The sequence below is a fragment of the Eublepharis macularius genome, chromosome 7 (assembly GCF_028583425.1).
Source record: "Eublepharis macularius isolate TG4126 chromosome 7, MPM_Emac_v1.0, whole genome shotgun sequence".
NCBI classification, from domain to species: Eukaryota; Metazoa; Chordata; class Lepidosauria; order Squamata; family Eublepharidae; genus Eublepharis; species Eublepharis macularius.
The window spans coordinates 33,513,373-33,535,473 of record NC_072796.1 but is presented as its reverse complement, the minus strand read 5'-3'; positions in this window follow the sequence as shown (position 1 = coordinate 33,535,473).

The following is a 22,101-nucleotide window of genomic DNA, read 5'->3' as shown; positions in this document are numbered from 1 at the left end:
CCCCACCTGGGGGCTGGCAACCCTAGTGCCAGACTGGGCTTAGAGGAACCCAGGTTCAAATCCTTACTACTCTGCTATGGAACTTTGGTGGGTGACCACAGGCCAGTCATTCTCTCTGCCTAATGTATCTCACAGGCATCCTGTGAACATAAAAACAGAGGAGTGAATAATGATACTGTAAACTGCTTTGGGTTCCCACTGGGGAGAAAAGCAAAGTATTAATATTTAATTTTTTTTTAAAAAAAGGGGAAAGTGGATAAGAGATTCAGCATAGGTTTAGTCTTAGGAAGCATTGTGGGAGGGCCAGGAAAAACTGTCATGAGATGTAAGTATTTTAAGTAAACAAATTATTTTGGCAGCCTAGGAGAAAATGTCATGTCCCGTGTTAACCCTTCTCCCATCCACAGGACCACAGCGTCTTACACAATCCACAGCCTCTTTACATGTTATACAAACCACCTCATGTTTAACATATTTAACATGACTGTAAGCTTACCTTTAAAACAGTGTGTAGAGGCGCAGAAATCATCTCCTTTGTGTGCATGGAGGCAGGAGGGGCCTCTTCATCCCCTCCTTTCTTCTCACTTCCTTTAACTAGCAGAGAAGGGCTGTGGGTGGAGGAGGACTATTGGCATTACTGACAGTTCCAGGTTCCATGCATCTGCAAAGGATCTTCCCATATTGTCTAACCATGCCTGGGCAGACACATGGGATCAGGAAGTAAAGCAAATAGCCCTCCTTTTTTCTGCTAGTTAAAGGGTGGTGGGTGAAAAGGAGATGAAGACTTTGAGCCTTTGCGCATGCATGGAAGATGATGTCCACACACATACAACCCCCCCCCCCCAGTTTAAGGGTAAGCTTACCATCACATGTTAAATATGACATGCGTTGGGGTTTTCTCTGAACTAAACTTGAGTTTGTGTAATGTGTTAAGAGGCATCCATTCCCTCAGTTGTCTTTGCTGCATTCCCCACTGGAATTCTCATCAGCTTCCATCAGCCTTAGACATTTAAGCTTTTCTTAGCGGCTTAGCCTGCTTTGTAGGAGAAGAAGCAGGCCAGAACCCTAAACAACAAATTAAAAGCACAAAATGCTACTCACCTATCTGTGCATCATCCCCTATAAAAATGGCAACCCTGGCACAGTCCCTAGGATCCTCCAGGTCAGGGCTCCCCAACCCTTTTCATCCTGCAGGAATCGCTGGAATTTTGAGAAGCACCATCCTGAAATGGCTGCTGGAGGAGGTAGAGCCAGCAGCATCAGAAGGTGGTGCTAAATACAATACCTCCCTACTCACTTTGCAAAAGAATCACATGAGAAGGAAAGTGCGAAGGAGATGGCAAAAGAAACTAGAGATGAAAGAGAGACAAAGGAATTCCTGAGGATCAAATGGACCACACACTAAGGAAAGCCCAAGGGCTAACTCATTCTCCTGATTCGCCAGTGGCAATGGCTGCTATTACAGCTGTGGATAATCTTTTCATTTGAATGAGGGCTGCCAGTAAAAAGCCTTGCCTTGCAATGGCCCCACTCACTTTCTGAAAAGCTTTGGTGGGCACCGTGGCAGGTTACACAGAAGGGGAAGTGAAAAGATCATATTCTGTCGACAGAAATTCTGCCATCCTTGGAAATGTCCTGGTAGACCTATCCATGCCATAGATTTGTCTAGTCACTTAGAGAAAAATTTCAGAATTCAGGCCTACAAGGCCATATCCTCTGCTCTGAATCTGGGAGATTTGTTTCTTAATCCCTGATATGTGAGGAAGGACTCTGATGAGGGAAATTGAGTCTGCAGAAGCTCATCTTTTATCTTTGTTATTACTTCATATGTTCCATGGGCTAGTCTTGACACTGTAAACAGATTTGGAGAATCAGATTGTGAATTCAAATTGACAAAATATATTGTAATATAAAAAAATCCTAATATGCTACAAACATACACAAATATCAGGATATCTCATAATAATTAGTAACTAGTTTTAAATTATACAGTACTTGATTTGAAGAACTATATCATGGTCTCTTTTTTCATAATAAAAGTATATTCAGAACTGACCAAATATTTATAATTGGTTTTATATTTATCAAACATTATTTAGTTGATTAGTTTAAAGCAGGACGAAAATAGCCCTGTTCTTATTTTATGAGCATCTGTTGGACAACATTCTAAAGAGTGTAATGATACCAATGGCTAAATAAAAGTGATGAGTAACTGATTCAAATCTAATGAAAAGGCAATCACTAATTGAACAGTCAATTTAGCAGGGATATTTCCCCCCTCCCCCTGCCAAATATAAGCAAGTGAAAAAAAGGGCCTCAAGCAGCTGACATCTAAAGAAAGACACGTTTATTTTATCTACATTTTATCAGAACACACATAAAGACATTATCTAAAAAATTCAAAATGTATGACAACACACCTAAAATAATGTTATCCCTGACCACAGAATGCTTGCACAAACAGAAAATACCTTGTATCGCCTTAAAATGATACTTAGGGTTAGGCACTGGCAAATCTATCAGAGGAAGAGAGTTCCTAATCTGGAGAACTGAAAATAATCTGATTCTGTTTTAGTGTTCTCAAAAGTCAAGCCACATGTTACTCAATAGTTAAATCCTAGTCATGCTTACTTGCATGTATGCTTGGCTAATGTCATTAAAATTAAGAATGGTTTACAGATGCACGTTTATCACTCGACAAGTGCAATATCCAGCAATAATTCTGCATGTTTGAATTTGCAGATCTAATATCATGTACTTTTCATATTACACCAAATCTCCTCAAACATAACTGGAGATTGGTTGTTGTGGGTTTTCCGGGCTGTATTGCCATGGTCTTGGCATTGTAGTTCCTGACGTTTTGCCAGCAGCTGTGGCTGGCATCTTCAGAGGTGTAGCACCAAAAGACAGAGATCTCCCAGTGTCACAGTGTGGAAAAGATGTTGGCAGGTCATTTATATCTACTCAGGAGGGGTGGGGTTGAGCTGAGTCATCCTGTAAGAGTTGGGAACTACAATGCCAAGACCACGGCAATACAGCCCGGAAAACCCACAACAACCATCGTTCTCCGGCCGTGAAAGCCTTCGACAATACATTATAACTGGAGATTTTTCAGTTGATACAGTTTGGCTGCTATTCGATTGATTTTACTTATAATTAAAAGTGTATAATGTCAGAGCCTCAAAGTGTTTGTCAGATATTAAAATCTTGCTCCTACTGGTGTCCCTTTAAAACAGAAACCTGTACAAATTCCTCATATGATATCTATTTGCAATTTTGCTGGAAATACGAGAACAAGACAGGTTAAAAAAAAAGTCAACTTGCTTATGGACAAGCCCTGGAGAAACAAGTCTTTTTTGTGGATCACACAGGGCACCCAATTTTCATCCAATAAACATCCAAGCTTTATGATAGTTAACGGGTTTGAAATTAATTCTTCAACCCTCAGGCTAATGAAACTCTACAGAGGAGAAGAAACTCTTCTCAATGCTAACTAATCTGATGGGATCTTAAAACCAATAATGAATGGAGAGCAAAGAGTTTGATTCCCTTTGTGATCCCAGGGCAAGTCTTAGGGGTTTTGACCACTGCATGAAAGCGACAGGAAAATCTTGGGTAGGGTCCGCGGCAGATGTCACCCAGCATTTCTCAAGGCGAACAGGATTTGAGTGATCATCTGCAGAAGGAATCCTAGTTTCATAAAATGATCATAGTTAAACTGTCATCTTGCATTATATCTGACTGGTTTGTTGCTGTTCACACATTACAGAATACATAGGTTGGGTCTGGGATCCCCATCCTGTGTAATGGGGTTGGAGGGTCTCAATTTCTTTGCACATGTTGCTCAATTCAGATTGTGACTCTGGTATGTGTGGAAAAAGGTCTGCAGCCTTCCCCCACAGCATTGTTTTCCTGTCCTGAAAAGTTCTGGGGAGGGGCGCTATTTAACCTGTTGTGAAAACTCATGTGTATCTTAGGGAATACATGGGTTTCCTCAATTTAGCACTGTCCCCAGGCTGTTTCAATCAGGAAAATGGAGCAGAGTGGAAGGCTGAAGCCCTTCTCCATAGGTTGCCATGTGAATTGGGCACCAAGGAGAATATGCAATTCACATTTGACAGACATACTCTATGTATCACCTCTTTCATATATTTCTTTTCAATGCCTTCCACCTATACTACTGTTAACCGTCCTTTTGATGTTCTGCTTTCTCTCCCAGACCATGTAATCAAATCCAAAGTAAATATTACGTGAGGCAGCATGCAGAGCTATGATTCTGCCAGGTCAAGAACCACGTGCAACCAATTTCTCTAATTTGTTTTCTCTTGCTTTGCTCTGGAATAACTGCATATGTAATAATTACAATAATTTCTTTTTAATACACTTGCAGGGTGGATTACCCTTTAAGAATAATTTTAACGGTTGTAGTATGATTGATTTAAAACAGCTAAAAAAAAGGATCCAGTTCTGTTTTTCTTTACACTAAGAATACTGTTTCACTGGCATCAACTCCACATTACATTGGTTGCAAGAGATCCCTCACCAGAGCTGTAACAATTAGAAGTATTTTACTACATGAACTGCTGGTCACCAACATGAGAATATCCACTGGATATCTTTGGCTGCTTCTGACAAGAGATTCTTTACAAGATGTTGTCAAGCAATGCGAAATCCAGCAGACAGCTGCCTTTTCCAGCAGGGAGATGCAGTGATAAAGAGTATCGCTTGCACGAAGCTGAAGTTGGTTCCCAGTTCCCAGTTCCTTATTCGCAGTTCCTTATTCCTTATTCGTTATTCGCAAAGCGGCAAAGCCAAAGAAAAATATTGTGGGAAACTGAAAAGCTACAACTCCAAAATGAAGTTTGCAGGGGCACATATTATACACCTCCATATTAATAAGACTCAGCACTCTAAGGGGACCTATACTGGGTCGTCCTACAAAACCCAGATCTTGAGTAAACAGCTTCAAAATAGGATGTCCCCAGAACAATTCAATAAGAGGAAAGGGGCGGCAGCTGCAGCAGAAAAAAACTTTTGATCACCCCAAATCACACAGATCTGAACTCCAGAGACTGTCCCCTACAAGAGGACATGTGCTGGTGCTGATCCAGTCTCTGGTTCTGGACCTAAGCCCTACTATGTGGCCTGTCTCCAAGCACCCTGTATTAGACATGGCTTTGAATAAGCAAGTGGTGAAAATATAAGCCCTCTGAAACCCAAAACAATCTTTGGATCACCCCAAATCACACACCCCTGAACTCCAGAGACTGTACCCTACAAGAGGACATGTGCTGGTGCTGATCCAGTCTCTGGTTCTGGACCTAAGTCCTCGAATGTGGCCTCTCTCCAACCACCCTGTATTAGACATGGCTTTGAATAAGGGAGTGGTGAAAATATGAGCCCTCTGAAACCCAAAACAATCTTTGGATCACCCCAAATCACACACTCCCGAACTCCAGAGACTGTCCCCTACAAGAGGACATGTGCTGGTGCTGATCCAGTCTCTGGTTCTGGACCTAAGTCCTCGAATGTGGCCTCCCTCCAAGCACCCTGTATTAGACATGGCTTTGAACAAGCAAGTGGTGAAAATATAAGCCCTCTGAAACCCAAAACAATCTTTGGATCACCCTGAATCACACACCCCTGAACTCCAGAGACTGTCCCCCTACAAGAGGACATGTGCTGGTGCTGATCCAGTCTCTGGTTCTGGACCTAAGTCCACGAATGTGGCCTCCCTCCAAGCACCCTGTATTAGACATGGCTTTGAATAAGGAAGTGGTGAAAATATGAGCCCTCTGAAACCCAAAACAATCTTTGGATCACTCCAAATCACACACCCGTGAACTCCAGAGACTGTCCCCTACAAGAGGACATGTGCTGGTGCTGATCCAGTCTCTGGTTCTGGACCTAAGTCCTCGAATGTGGCCCCCCTCCAAGCACCCTGTATTAGACATGGCTTTGAATAAGGAAGTGGTGAAAATATAAGCCCTCTGAAACCGAAAAAAAACTTTGGATCACCCCAAATCACACACCCCTGAATTCCAGAGACTGTCCCCTACAAGAGGACATGTGCTGGTGCTGATCCAGTCTCTGGTTCTGGACCTAAGGCCACGAATGTGGCCTCTCTCCAAGCACCCTGTATTAGACATGGCTTTGAATAAGGAAGCGGTGAAAATGTAAGCCCTCTGAAACCCAAAAAAATCTTTGGATCACTCCAAATCACGCACCCCTGAACTGCAGAGACTGTCCCCTACAAGAGGACATGTGCTGGTGCTGATCCAGTCTCTGGTTCTGGACCTAAGTCCTCGAATGAGGCCTCTCTCCAAGCACCCAGTATTAGACATGGCTTTGAATAAGCAAGTGGTGAAAATATAAGCCCTCTGAAACCCAAAACAATCTTTGGATCACCCCAAATCACACACCCCTGAACTCCAGAGACTGTACCCTACAAGAGGACATGTGCTGGTGCTGATCCAGTCTCTGGTTCTGGACCTAAGTCCTCGAATGTGGCCTCTCTCCAACCACCCTGTATTAGACATGGCTTTGAATAAGGGAGTGGTGAAAATATGAGCCCTCTGAAACCCAAAACAATCTTTGGATCACCCCAAATCACACACTCCCGAACTCCAGAGACTGTCCCCTACAAGAGGACATGTGCTGGTGCTGATCCAGTCTCTGGTTCTGGACCTAAGTCCTCGAATGTGGCCTCCCTCCAAGCACCCTGTATTAGACATGGCTTTGAACAAGCAAGTGGTGAAAATATAAGCCCTCTGAAACCCAAAACAATCTTTGGATCACCCTGAATCACACACCCCTGAACTCCAGAGACTGTCCCCCTACAAGAGGACATGTGCTGGTGCTGATCCAGTCTCTGGTTCTGGACCTAAGTCCACGAATGTGGCCTCCCTCCAAGCACCCTGTATTAGACATGGCTTTGAATAAGGAAGTGGTGAAAATATGAGCCCTCTGAAACCCAAAACAATCTTTGGATCACTCCAAATCACACACCCGTGAACTCCAGAGACTGTCCCCTACAAGAGGACATGTGCTGGTGCTGATCCAGTCTCTGGTTCTGGACCTAAGTCCTCGAATGTGGCCCCCCTCCAAGCACCCTGTATTAGACATGGCTTTGAATAAGGAAGTGGTGAAAATATAAGCCCTCTGAAACCGAAAAAAAACTTTGGATCACCCCAAATCACACACCCCTGAATTCCAGAGACTGTCCCCTACAAGAGGACATGTGCTGGTGCTGATCCAGTCTCTGGTTCTGGACCTAAGGCCACGAATGTGGCCTCTCTCCAAGCACCCTGTATTAGACATGGCTTTGAATAAGGAAGCGGTGAAAATGTAAGCCCTCTGAAACCCAAAAAAATCTTTGGATCACTCCAAATCACGCACCCCTGAACTGCAGAGACTGTCCCCTACAAGAGGACATGTGCTGGTGCTGATCCAGTCTCTGGTTCTGGACCTAAGTCCTCGAATGAGGCCTCTCTCCAAGCACCCAGTATTAGACATGGCTTTGAATAAGCAAGTGGTGAAAATATAAGCCCTCTGAAACCCAAAACAATCTTTGGATCACCCCAGATCACACACCCCTGAACTGCAGAGACTCTCCCCTACAAGAGGACATGTGCTGGTGCTGATCCAGTCTCTGGTTCTGGACCTAAGTCCTCGAATGAGGCCTCTCTCCAAGTACTCAGTATTAGACAGGGCTTTGAATAAGGAAGTGGTGGAAATATACGCCCTCTGAAACCCAAAACAATCTTTGGATCACCCCAAATCACACACCCCTGAACTGCAGAGACTGTCCCCTACAAGAGGACATGTGCTGGTGCTGATCCAGTCTCTGGTTCTGGACCTAAGTCCTCGAATGTGGCCTCCCTCCAAGCACCCTGTATTAGACATGGCTTTGAATAAGGAAGTGGTGAAAATATAAGCTTTCTGAAACCCAAAACAATCTTCGGATCACCCCGAATCACACACCCCTGAACTCGAGACTGTCCCCTACAAGAGGACATGTGCTGGTGCTGATCCAGTCTCTGGTTCTGGACCTAAGTCCTCGATTGTGGCCCCCCTCAAAGCACCCTGTATTAGATATGGCTTTGAATAAGGAAGTGGTGGTAATATAAGCTCTCTGAAACCCAAAACAATCTTTGGATCACCCCAAATCACACACCCCTGAACTCCAGAGATTGTCCCCTACAAGAGGACATGTGCTGGTGCTGATCCAGTCTCTGGTTCTGGACCTAAGGCCTCAAATGTGGCCTCTTTCCAAGCACCCTGTATTAGACATGGCTTTGAATAAGGAAGCGGTGAAAATATAAGCCCTCTGAAACCCAAAAAAATCTTTGGATCACCCCAAATCATACACCCCTGAACTCCAGAGACTGTCCCCTACAAGAGGACATGTGCTGGTGCTTATCCAGTCTCTGGTTCTGGACCTAAGGCCTCAAATGTGGCCTCTTTCCAAGCACCCTGTATTAGACATGGCTTTGAATAAGGAAGCGGTGAAAATATAAGCCCTCTGAAACCCAAAAAATTCTTTGGATCACCCCAAATCACGCACCCCTGAACTGCAGAGACTGTCCCCTACAAGAGGACATGTGCTGGTGCTGATCCAGTCTCTGGTTCCGGACCTAAGTCCTCGAATGTGGCCTCCCTCCAAGCACCCCGTATTAGACATGGCTTTGAATAAGCAAATGGTGAAAATATAAGCCTTCTGAAACCCAAAACGATCTTTGGATCACTCCAAATCACGCACCCCTGAACTGCAGAGACTGTCCCCTACAAGAGGACATGTGCTGGTGCTGATCCAGTCTCTGGTTCTGGACCTAAGTCCTCGAATGAGGCCTCTCTCCAAGCACCCAGTATTAGACATGGCTTTGAATAAGGAAGTGGTGAAAATATAAGCCCTCTGAAACCCAAAACAATCTTTGGATCACCCCAAATCACACACCCCTGAACTCCAGAGACTGTCCCCTACAAGAGGACATGTGCTGGTGCTGATCCAGTCTCTGGTTCTGGACCTAAGTCCTCGAATGTGGCCTCCCTCCAAGCACCCTGTATTAGACATGGCTTTGAATAAGGAAGTGGTGAAAATATAAGCCTTCTGAAACCCAAAACAATCTTTGGATCACCCCGAATCACACACCCCTGAATTCCAGAGACTGTCCCCTACAAGAGGACATGTGCTGGTGCTGATCCAGTCTCTGGTTCTGGACCTAAGGCCACGAATGTGGCCTCTCTCCAAGCACCCTGTATTAGACATGGCTTTGAATAAGGAAGCGGTGAAAATGTAAGCCCTCTGAAACCCAAAAAAATCTTTGGATCACTCCAAATCACGCACCCCTGAACTGCAGAGACTGTCCCCTACAAGAGGACATGTGCTGGTGCTGATCCAGTCTCTGGTTCTGGACCTAAGTCCTCGAATGAGGCCTCTCTCCAAGCACCCAGTATTAGACATGGCTTTGAATAAGCAAGTGGTGAAAATATAAGCCCTCTGAAACCCAAAACAATCTTTGGATCACCCCAAATCACACACCCCTGAACTCCAGAGACTGTACCCTACAAGAGGACATGTGCTGGTGCTGATCCAGTCTCTGGTTCTGGACCTAAGTCCTCGAATGTGGCCTCTCTCCAACCACCCTGTATTAGACATGGCTTTGAATAAGGGAGTGGTGAAAATATGAGCCCTCTGAAACCCAAAACAATCTTTGGATCACCCCAAATCACACACTCCCGAACTCCAGAGACTGTCCCCTACAAGAGGACATGTGCTGGTGCTGATCCAGTCTCTGGTTCTGGACCTAAGTCCTCGAATGTGGCCTCCCTCCAAGCACCCTGTATTAGACATGGCTTTGAACAAGCAAGTGGTGAAAATATAAGCCCTCTGAAACCCAAAACAATCTTTGGATCACCCTGAATCACACACCCCTGAACTCCAGAGACTGTCCCCCTACAAGAGGACATGTGCTGGTGCTGATCCAGTCTCTGGTTCTGGACCTAAGTCCACGAATGTGGCCTCCCTCCAAGCACCCTGTATTAGACATGGCTTTGAATAAGGAAGTGGTGAAAATATGAGCCCTCTGAAACCCAAAACAATCTTTGGATCACTCCAAATCACACACCCGTGAACTCCAGAGACTGTCCCCTACAAGAGGACATGTGCTGGTGCTGATCCAGTCTCTGGTTCTGGACCTAAGTCCTCGAATGTGGCCCCCCTCCAAGCACCCTGTATTAGACATGGCTTTGAATAAGGAAGTGGTGAAAATATAAGCCCTCTGAAACCGAAAAAAAACTTTGGATCACCCCAAATCACACACCCCTGAATTCCAGAGACTGTCCCCTACAAGAGGACATGTGCTGGTGCTGATCCAGTCTCTGGTTCTGGACCTAAGGCCACGAATGTGGCCTCTCTCCAAGCACCCTGTATTAGACATGGCTTTGAATAAGGAAGCGGTGAAAATGTAAGCCCTCTGAAACCCAAAAAAATCTTTGGATCACTCCAAATCACGCACCCCTGAACTGCAGAGACTGTCCCCTACAAGAGGACATGTGCTGGTGCTGATCCAGTCTCTGGTTCTGGACCTAAGTCCTCGAATGAGGCCTCTCTCCAAGCACCCAGTATTAGACATGGCTTTGAATAAGCAAGTGGTGAAAATATAAGCCCTCTGAAACCCAAAACAATCTTTGGATCACCCCAGATCACACACCCCTGAACTGCAGAGACTCTCCCCTACAAGAGGACATGTGCTGGTGCTGATCCAGTCTCTGGTTCTGGACCTAAGTCCTCGAATGAGGCCTCTCTCCAAGTACTCAGTATTAGACAGGGCTTTGAATAAGGAAGTGGTGGAAATATACGCCCTCTGAAACCCAAAACAATCTTTGGATCACCCCAAATCACACACCCCTGAACTGCAGAGACTGTCCCCTACAAGAGGACATGTGCTGGTGCTGATCCAGTCTCTGGTTCTGGACCTAAGTCCTCGAATGTGGCCTCCCTCCAAGCACCCTGTATTAGACATGGCTTTGAATAAGGAAGTGGTGAAAATATAAGCTTTCTGAAACCCAAAACAATCTTCGGATCACCCCGAATCACACACCCCTGAACTCGAGACTGTCCCCTACAAGAGGACATGTGCTGGTGCTGATCCAGTCTCTGGTTCTGGACCTAAGTCCTCGATTGTGGCCCCCCTCAAAGCACCCTGTATTAGATATGGCTTTGAATAAGGAAGTGGTGGTAATATAAGCTCTCTGAAACCCAAAACAATCTTTGGATCACCCCAAATCACACACCCCTGAACTCCAGAGATTGTCCCCTACAAGAGGACATGTGCTGGTGCTGATCCAGTCTCTGGTTCTGGACCTAAGGCCTCAAATGTGGCCTCTTTCCAAGCACCCTGTATTAGACATGGCTTTGAATAAGGAAGCGGTGAAAATATAAGCCCTCTGAAACCCAAAAAAATCTTTGGATCACCCCAAATCATACACCCCTGAACTCCAGAGACTGTCCCCTACAAGAGGACATGTGCTGGTGCTTATCCAGTCTCTGGTTCTGGACCTAAGGCCTCAAATGTGGCCTCTTTCCAAGCACCCTGTATTAGACATGGCTTTGAATAAGGAAGCGGTGAAAATATAAGCCCTCTGAAACCCAAAAAATTCTTTGGATCACCCCAAATCACGCACCCCTGAACTGCAGAGACTGTCCCCTACAAGAGGACATGTGCTGGTGCTGATCCAGTCTCTGGTTCCGGACCTAAGTCCTCGAATGTGGCCTCCCTCCAAGCACCCCGTATTGGCTTTGAATAAGCAAATGGTGAAAATATAAGCCTTCTGAAACCCAAAACGATCTTTGGATCACTCCAAATCACGCACCCCTGAACTGCAGAGACTGTCCCCTACAAGAGGACATGTGCTGGTGCTGATCCAGTCTCTGGTTCTGGACCTAAGTCCTCGAATGAGGCCTCTCTCCAAGCACCCAGTATTAGACATGGCTTTGAATAAGGAAGTGGTGAAAATATAAGCCCTCTGAAACCCAAAACAATCTTTGGATCACCCCAAATCACACACCCCTGAACTCCAGAGACTGTCCCCTACAAGAGGACATGTGCTGGTGCTGATCCAGTCTCTGGTTCTGGACCTAAGTCCTCGAATGTGGCCTCCCTCCAAGCACCCTGTATTAGACATGGCTTTGAATAAGGAAGTGGTGAAAATATAAGCCTTCTGAAACCCAAAACAATCTTTGGATCACCCCGAATCACACACCCCTGAACTCGAGACTGTCCCCTACAAGAGGACATGTGCTGGTGCTGATCCAGTCTCTGGTTCTGGACCTAAGCCCTACTATGTGGCCTCCCTCGAAGCACCCTGTATTAGACATGGCTTTGAATAAGGAAGTGGTGAAAATATAAGCACACTGAAACCCAAAACAATCTTTGGATCACCCCAAATCATACACCCCTGAACTCCAAAGACTGTCCCCTACAAGAGGACATGTGCTGGTGCTGATCCAGTCTCTGGTTCTGGACCAAAGGCCTCAAATGTGGCCTCTTTCCAAGCACCCTGTATTAGACATGGCTTTGAATAAGGAAACGGTGAAAATATAAGCCCTCTGAAACCCAAAAAATTCTTTGGATCACTCCAAATCACGCACCCCTGAACTGCAGAGACTGTCCCCTACAAGAGGACATGTGCTGGTGCTGATCCAGTCTCTGGTTCTGGACCTAAGTCCTCGAATGAGGCCACTCTCCAAGCACCCAGTATTAGACATGGCTTTGAATAAGGAGGAGTTGAAAATATAAGCCCTCTGAAACCCAAAACAATCTTTGCATCACCCCAAATCACACACCCCTGAACTGCAGAGACTGTCCCCTACAAGAGGACATATGCTGGTGCTCATCCAGTCTCTGGTTCTGGACCTAAGTCCTCGAATGTGGCCTCTCTCCAAGCACCCAGTATTAGACATGGCTTTGAATAAGGAAGTGGTGAAAATATAAGCCCTCTGAAACCCAAAACAATCTTTGGATCACCACAAATCACACACCCCTGAACTCCAGAGACTGTCCCCTACAAGAGGACATGTGGTGGTGCTGATCCAGTCTCTGGTTCTGGACCTAAGTCCTCAAATGTGGCCTCCCTCCAAGCACCCTGTATTAGACATGGCTTTGAATACGGAAGTGGTGAAAATATAAGCCTTCTGAAACCCAAAACAATCTTTGGATCACCCCGAATCACACACCCCTGAACTCCAGAGACTGTCCCCTACAAGAGGACATGTGCTGGTGCTGATCCAGTCTCTGGTTCTGGACCTAAGTCCTCGAATGTAGCTCCCCTCCAAGCACCCTGTATTAGATATGGCTTTGAATAAGGAAGTGGTGGTAATATAAGCTCTCTGAACCCCAAAAAAATCTTGGGATCACCCCAAATCTCACACCCCTGAACTCCAGAGACTGTCCCCTACAAGAGGACATGTGCTGGTGCTGATCCAGTCTCTGGATCTGGACCTAAGTCCTCGAATGAGGCCTCTCTCCAAGCACCCAGTATTAGACATGGCTTTGAATAAGGAAGTGGTGAAAATATAAGCACTCTGAAACCCAAAACAATCTTTTGATCACCCAAAATCATACACCCCTGAACTCCAGAGACTGTCCCCTACAAGAGGACATGTGCTGGTGCTGATCCAGTCTCTGGTTCTGGACCTAAGGCCTCAAATGTGGCCTCTTTCCAAGCACCCTATATTAGACATATCTTTGAATATGGAAGTGGGGAAAATATAAGCCCTCTGAAACCCAAAACAATCTTTGGATCACCCCAAATCACACACCCCTGAACTCCAGAGACTGTCCCCTACAAGAGGACATGTGCTGGTGCTGATCCAGTCTCTGGTTCTGGACCTAAGGCCTCAAATGTGGCCTCTTTCCAAGCACCCTGTATTAGACATGGCTTTGAATAAGGAAGCGGTGAAAATATAAGCCCTCTGAAACCCAAAAAAAATCTTTGGATCACTCCAAATCACGCACCCCTGAACTGCAGAGACTGTCCCCTACAAGAGGACATGTGCTGGTGCTGATCCAGTCTCTGGTTCTGGACCTAAGTCCTCGAATGTGGCCTCCCTCCAAGCACCCTGTATTAGACATGGCTTTGAATAAGCAAATGGTGAAAACATAAGCCTTCTGAAACCCAAAACAATCTTTGGATCACTCCAAATCACGCACCCCTGAACTGCAGAGACTGTCCCCTACAAGAGGACATGTGCTGGTGCTGATCCCGTCTCTGGTTCTGGACCTAAGTCCTCGAATGAGGCCTCTCTCCAAGCACCCAGTATTAGACATGGCTTTGAATAAGGAAGTGGTGAAAATATGAGCCCTCTGAAACCCAAAACAATCTTTGGATCACCGCAAATCACACACCCCTGAACTGCAGAGACTGTCCCCTACAAGAGGACATATGCTGGTGCTGATCCAGTCTCTGGTTCTGGACCTAAGTCCTCGAATGAGGCCTCTCTCCAAGTACCCAGTATTAGACATGGCTTTGAATAAGGAAGTGGTGAAAATATAAGCCTTCTGAAACCCAAAACAATCTTTGGATCACCCCGAATCACACACCCCTGAACTCGAGACTGTCCCCTACAAGAGGACATGTGCTGGTGCTGATCCAGTCTCTGGTTCTGGACCTAAGGCCTCGAATGTGGCCCCCCTCAAAGCACCCTGTATTAGATATGGCTTTGAATAAGGAAGTGGTGGTAATATAAGCTCTCTGAAACCCAAAAAAATCTTTGGTCACTCCAAATCACACACCCCTGAACTCCAGAGATTGTCCCCTACAAGAGGACATGTGCTGGTGCTGATCCAGTCTCTGGTTCTGGACCTAAGGCCTCAAATGTGGCCTCTTTCCAAGCACCCTGTATTAGACATGGCTTTGAATAAGGAAGCGGTGAAAATATAAGCCCTCTGAAACCCAAAAAAATCTTTGGATCACCCCAAATCATACACCCCTGAACTCCAGAGACTGTCCCCTACAAGAGGACATGTGCTGGTGCTTATCCAGTCTCTGGTTCTGGACCTAAGGCCTCAAATGTGGCCTCTTTCCAAGCACCCTGTATTAGACATGGCTTTGAATAAGGAAGCGGTGAAAATATAAGCCCTCTGAAACCCAAAAAATTCTTTGGATCACCCCAAATCACGCACCCCTGAACTGCAGAGACTGTCCCCTACAAGAGGACATGTGCTGGTGCTGATCCAGTCTCTGGTTCCGGACCTAAGTCCTCGAATGTGGCCTCCCTCCAAGCACCCCGTATTAGACATGGCTTTGAATAAGCAAATGGTGAAAATATAAGCCTTCTGAAACCCAAAACGATCTTTGGATCACTCCAAATCACGCACCCCTGAACTGCAGAGACTGTCCCCTACAAGAGGACATGTGCTGGTGCTGATCCAGTCTCTGGTTCTGGACCTAAGTCCTCGAATGAGGCCTCTCTCCAAGCACCCAGTATTAGACATGGCTTTGAATAAGGAAGTGGTGAAAATATAAGCCCTCTGATACCCAAAACAATCTTTGGATCACCGCAAATCACACACCCCTGAACTGCAGAGACTGTCCCCTACAAGAGGACATGTGCTGGTGCTGATCCAGTCTCTGGTTCTGGACCTAAGTCCTCGAATGAGGCCTCTCTCCAAGCACCCAGTATTAGACATGGCTTTGAATAAGGAAGTGGTGAAAATATAAGCCCTCTGAAACCCAAAACAATCTTTGGATCACCCCAAATCACACACCCCTGAACTCCAGAGACTGTCCCCTACAAGAGGACATGTGCTGGTGCTGATCCAGTCTCTGGTTCTGGACCTAAGTCCTCGAATGTGGCCTCCCTCCAAGCACCCTGTATTAGACATGGCTTTGAATAAGGAAGTGGTGAAAATATAAGCCTTCTGAAACCCAAAACAATCTTTGGATCACCCCGAATCACACACCCCTGAACTCGAGACTGTCCCCTACAAGAGGACATGTGCTGGTGCTGATCCAGTCTCTGGTTCTGGACCTAAGCCCTACTATGTGGCCTCCCTCGAAGCACCCTGTATTAGACATGGCTTTGAATAAGGAAGTGGTGAAAATATAAGCACACTGAAACCCAAAACAATCTTTGGATCACCCCAAATCATACACCCCTGAACTCCAAAGACTGTCCCCTACAAGAGGACATGTGCTGGTGCTGATCCAGTCTCTGGTTCTGGACCAAAGGCCTCAAATGTGGCCTCTTTCCAAGCACCCTGTATTAGACATGGCTTTGAATAAGGAAACGGTGAAAATATAAGCCCTCTGAAACCCAAAAAATTCTTTGGATCACTCCAAATCACGCACCCCTGAACTGCAGAGACTGTCCCCTACAAGAGGACATGTGCTGGTGCTGATCCAGTCTCTGGTTCTGGACCTAAGTCCTCGAATGAGGCCACTCTCCAAGCACCCAGTATTAGACATGGCTTTGAATAAGGAGGAGTTGAAAATATAAGCCCTCTGAAACCCAAAACAATCTTTGCATCACCCCAAATCACACACCCCTGAACTGCAGAGACTGTCCCCTACAAGAGGACATATGCTGGTGCTCATCCAGTCTCTGGTTCTGGACCTAAGTCCTCGAATGTGGCCTCTCTCCAAGCACCCAGTATTAGACATGGCTTTGAATAAGGAAGTGGTGAAAATATAAGCCCTCTGAAACCCAAAACAATCTTTGGATCACCACAAATCACACACCCCTGAACTCCAGAGACTGTCCCCTACAAGAGGACATGTGGTGGTGCTGATCCAGTCTCTGGTTCTGGACCTAAGTCCTCAAATGTGGCCTCCCTCCAAGCACCCTGTATTAGACATGGCTTTGAATACGGAAGTGGTGAAAATATAAGCCTTCTGAAACCCAAAACAATCTTTGGATCACCCCGAATCACACACCCCTGAACTCCAGAGACTGTCCCCTACAAGAGGACATGTGCTGGTGCTGATCCAGTCTCTGGTTCTGGACCTAAGTCCTCGAATGTAGCTCCCCTCCAAGCACCCTGTATTAGATATGGCTTTGAATAAGGAAGTGGTGGTAATATAAGCTCTCTGAACCCCAAAAAAATCTTGGGATCACCCCAAATCTCACACCCCTGAACTCCAGAGACTGTCCCCTACAAGAGGACATGTGCTGGTGCTGATCCAGTCTCTGGATCTGGACCTAAGTCCTCGAATGAGGCCTCTCTCCAAGCACCCAGTATTAGACATGGCTTTGAATAAGGAAGTGGTGAAAATATAAGCACTCTGAAACCCAAAACAATCTTTTGATCACCCAAAATCATACACCCCTGAACTCCAGAGACTGTCCCCTACAAGAGGACATGTGCTGGTGCTGATCCAGTCTCTGGTTCTGGACCTAAGGCCTCAAATGTGGCCTCTTTCCAAGCACCCTATATTAGACATATCTTTGAATATGGAAGTGGGGAAAATAAAAGCCCTCTGAAACCCAAAACAATCTTTGGATCACCCCAAATCACACACCCCTGAACTCCAGAGACTGTCCCCTACAAGAGGACATGTGCTGGTGCTGATCCAGTCTCTGGTTCTGGACCTAAGGCCTCAAATGTGGACTCTTTCCAAGCACCCTGTATTAGACATGGCTTTGAATAAGGAAGCGGTGAAAATATAAGCCCTCTGAAACCCAAAAAAAATCTTTGGATCACTCCAAATCACGCACCCCTGAACTGCAGAGACTGTCCCCTACAAGAGGACATGTGCTGGTGCTGATCCAGTCTCTGGTTCTGGACCTAAGTCCTCGAATGTGGCCTCCCTCCAAGCACCCTGTATTAGACATGGCTTTGAATAAGCAAATGGTGAAAACATAAGCCTTCTGAAACCCAAAACAATCTTTGGATCACTCCAAATCACGCACCCCTGAATTGCAGAGACTGTCCCCTACAAGAGGACATGTGCTGGTGCTGATCCCGTCTCTGGTTCTGGACCTAAGTCCTCGAATGAGGCCTCTCTCCAAGCACCCAGTATTAGACATGGCTTTGAATAAGGAAGTGGTGAAAATATGAGCCCTCTGAAACCCAAAACAATCTTTGGATCACCGCAAATCACACACCCCTGAACTGCAGAGACTGTCCCCTACAAGAGGACATATGCTGGTGCTGATCCAGTCTCTGGTTCTGGACCTAAGTCCTCGAATGAGGCCTCTCTCCAAGTACCCAGTATTAGACATGGCTTTGAATAAGGAAGTGGTGAAAATATAAGCCTTCTGAAACCCAAAACAATCTTTGGATCACCCCGAATCACACACCCCTGAACTCGAGACTGTCCCCTACAAGAGGACATGTGCTGGTGCTGATCCAGTCTCTGGTTCTGGACCTAAGGCCTCGAATGTGGCCCCCCTCAAAGCACCCTGTATTAGATATGGCTTTGAATAAGGAAGTGGTGGTAATATAAGCTCTCTGAAACCCAAAAAAATCTTTGGTCACTCCAAATCACACACCCCTGAACTCCAGAGATTGTCCCCTACAAGAGGACATGTGCTGGTGCTGATCCAGTCTCTGGTTCTGGACCTAAGGCCTCAAATGTGGCCTCTTTCCAAGCACCCTGTATTAGACATGGCTTTGAATAAGGAAGCGGTGAAAATATAAGCCCTCTGAAACCCAAAAAAATCTTTGGATCACCCCAAATCATACACCCCTGAACTCCAGAGACTGTCCCCTACAAGAGGACATGTGCTGGTGCTTATCCAGTCTCTGGTTCTGGACCTAAGGCCTCAAATGTGGCCTCTTTCCAAGCACCCTGTATTAGACATGGCTTTGAATAAGGAAGCGGTGAAAATATAAGCCCTCTGAAACCCAAAAAATTCTTTGGATCACTCCAAATCACGCACCTCTGAACTGCAGAGACTGTCCCCTACAAGAGGACATGTGCTGGTGCTGATCCAGTCTCTGGTTCTGGACCTAAGTCCTCGAATGTGGCCTCTCTCCAAGCACCCAGTATTAGACATGGCTTTGAATAAGGAAGTGGTGAAAACATAAGCCCTCTGAAACCCAAAACAATCTTTGGGTCACCCCAAATCACACACCCCTGAACTCCAGAGACTGTCCCCTACACGAGGACATGTGCTGGTGCTGATCCAGTCTCTGGTTCTGGACCTAAGTCCTCGAATGTGGCCTCCCTCCAAGCACCCTGTATTAGACATGGCTTTGAATAAGGAAGTGGTGAAAATATAAGCCTTCTGAAACCCAAAACTATCTTTGGATCACCCCGAATCACACACCCCTGAACTCCAGAGACTGTCCCCTACAAGAGGACATGTGCTGGTACTGATCCAGTCTCTGGTTCTGGACCTAAGGCCACGAATGTGGCCTCTCTCCAAGCACCCAGTATTAGACATGGCTTCGAATAAGGAAGCGGTGAAAATATAAGCCCTCTGAAACCCAAAACAATCTTTGGATCACCCCAAATCACACACCCCTGAACTCCAGAGACTGTCCCCTACAAGAGGACATGTGCTGGTGCTGATCCAGTCTCTGGTTCTGGACCTAAGGCCTCAAATGTGGCCTCTTTCCAAGCACCCTATATTAGACATGGCTTTGAATATGGAAGTGGTGAAAATATAAGCCCTCTGAAACCCAAAACGATCTTTGGATCACTCCAAATCACGCACCCCTGAACTGCAGAGACTGTCCCCTACAAGAGGACATGTGCTGGTGCTGATCCAGTCTCTGGTTCTGGACCTAAGTCCTCGAATGAGGCCTCTCTCCAAGCACCCAGTATTAAACATGGCTTTGAATAAGGAGGAGTTGAAAATATAAGCCCTCTGAAACCCAAAACAATCTTTGGATCACCCCAAATCACACACCCCTGAACTCCAGAGCCTGTCCCCTACAAGAGGACATATGCTGGTGCTCATCCAGTCTCTGGTTCTGGACCTAAGTCCTCGAATGTGGCCTCCCTCCAAGCACCCTGTATTAGACATGGCTTTGAATAGGGAAGTGGTGAAAATATAAGCCTTCTGAAACCCAAAACAATCTTTGGATCACCCCGAATCACACACCCCTGAACTCCAGAGACTGTCCCCTACAAGAGGACATGTGCTGGTGCTGATCCAGTCTCTGGTTCTGGACCTAAGTCCTCGAATGTGGCCTCCCTCCAAGCACCCTGTATTAGATATGGCATTGAATAAGGAAGTGGTGGTAATATAAGCTCTCTGAACCCCAAAAAAATCTTTGGATCACCCCAAATCACACACCCCTGAACTCCAGAGACTGTCCCCTACAAGAGGACATGTGCTGGTGCTGATCCAGTCTCTGGTTCTGGACCTAAGGCCTCAAATGTGGCCTCTTTCCAAGCACCCTATATTAGACATAGCTTTGAATATGGAAGTGGGGAAAATATAAGCCCTCTGAAACCCAAAACAATCTTTGGATCACCCCAAATCACGCACCCCTGCAGAGACTGTCCCCTACAAGAGAACATGTGCTGGTGCTGATCGAATCTCTGGTTCTGGACCTAAGTCCTCGAATGTGGCCTCTCTCCAAGCACCGTGTATTAGACATGGCTTTGAATAAGGAAGTGGTGAAAATATAAGCCCTCTGAAACCCAAAACAATCTTTGGATCACCCCAAATAACACACCCCTGAACTCCAGAGACTGTCCCCTACAAGAGGACATGTGCTGGTGCTGATCCAGTCTCTGGTTCTGGACCTAAGTCCTCGAATGTGGCCTCCCTCCAAGCACCCTGTATTATACATGGCTTTGAATAAGGAAGTGGTGAAAATATAAGCCCTCTGAAACCCAAAACAATCTTTGGATCACCCCAAATCACACACCCCTAAACTGCAGAGACTGTCCCCTACAAGAGGACATGTGCTGGTGCTGATCCAGTCTCTGATTCTGGACCTAAGTCCTTGAATGTGGCGTCCCTCCTAGCACCCTGTATTAGACATGGCTTTGAATAAGGAAGTGGTGAAAATATAAGCCCCCCGTAACCCCAAGTTGGCAACTACTGTAAGGAGGTGCTTCAGACACCCCAGTTGCCAATACCCAATACCACCATTGTCTCCAATTTAGGTAAAATAGGACATATGAAGTTCAGCTGAAATGGAGGGAGATCTCCAGGTACGGCAATCATAATATGGAGGGTCCTCAGTGGGGTATAATTCCACAGGAACCACACTCCAAAGCCACCATTCTGTTTGAGATAATTTAAACTTGTCATTTGAAAGTCATTTGTAACTCTCAGAGTTCTCATCAATTGTCAGGTAGTACCTATGTGGGGTATAATTCCACATAGGCCAGCCTAAGAAGCCTCCATGTCTTGGAGAATGTTAAAATCTGTCATTTGGAGATCAGGTGTAATTTGTGGGCATCTCCAGGAGGGTTGGCAACCATAGTGTCATCAAGACAGGTGGCCTTAGCATGGACCTGCCTGCTGCCAGACCTGCCACTGTCTCCCAAAGAACCCCAGGAGCAGCGAAGGCTGAGGGTAAGGGCAGAGGCATGGACCAAGCACAGGAGCGCATGCCTAGCAGCCCACGGCCTTCCCCCTGCTGAGGAAATGTCAGGAGAGCCAGTACAGGATCTGATCTACTCCTCCTGAGTAGCAGAGATGAGCCAGTTTGGAGAAAGAAGCTTAATGAACCCAGCCTCACCTGTAGGAGAAACTCCCTTTATAAGGCCGCAGCTAGCATGGGATTAGCTAGTCACAGTTGTGGTATTCTGGACTTGGCTGCCGGTGAGCTCTTAGGTTCTGGCTGCCTGAGCCTTGGTGGGTCACAGTCTTTGATTTTGGAATCTGTTACTTGACCATTGAGTTTGACCTGAGAATCTTTGTTGATGGCCCTGTTGTTGTCAGAACTTGCCTCCAACCTGGTGAGCAGGATACTTTACTTTGTTGCTCTCCATTATACTCTTAGATTATGTTGCTGCTGTTTCTGTGGGTTTGTCATGAAAATATGGTTTAGAGCACATTATACTAAGTGATACATGTGTATTCTAATGAACTTTGTATTAGAATTTCATTAGGCTGTCTTGGCTTGGGGCATAAATTTAGCCAAATGTATAAGTTTGGTTTTCTGTAGTGCCTTTAATAAATATGAA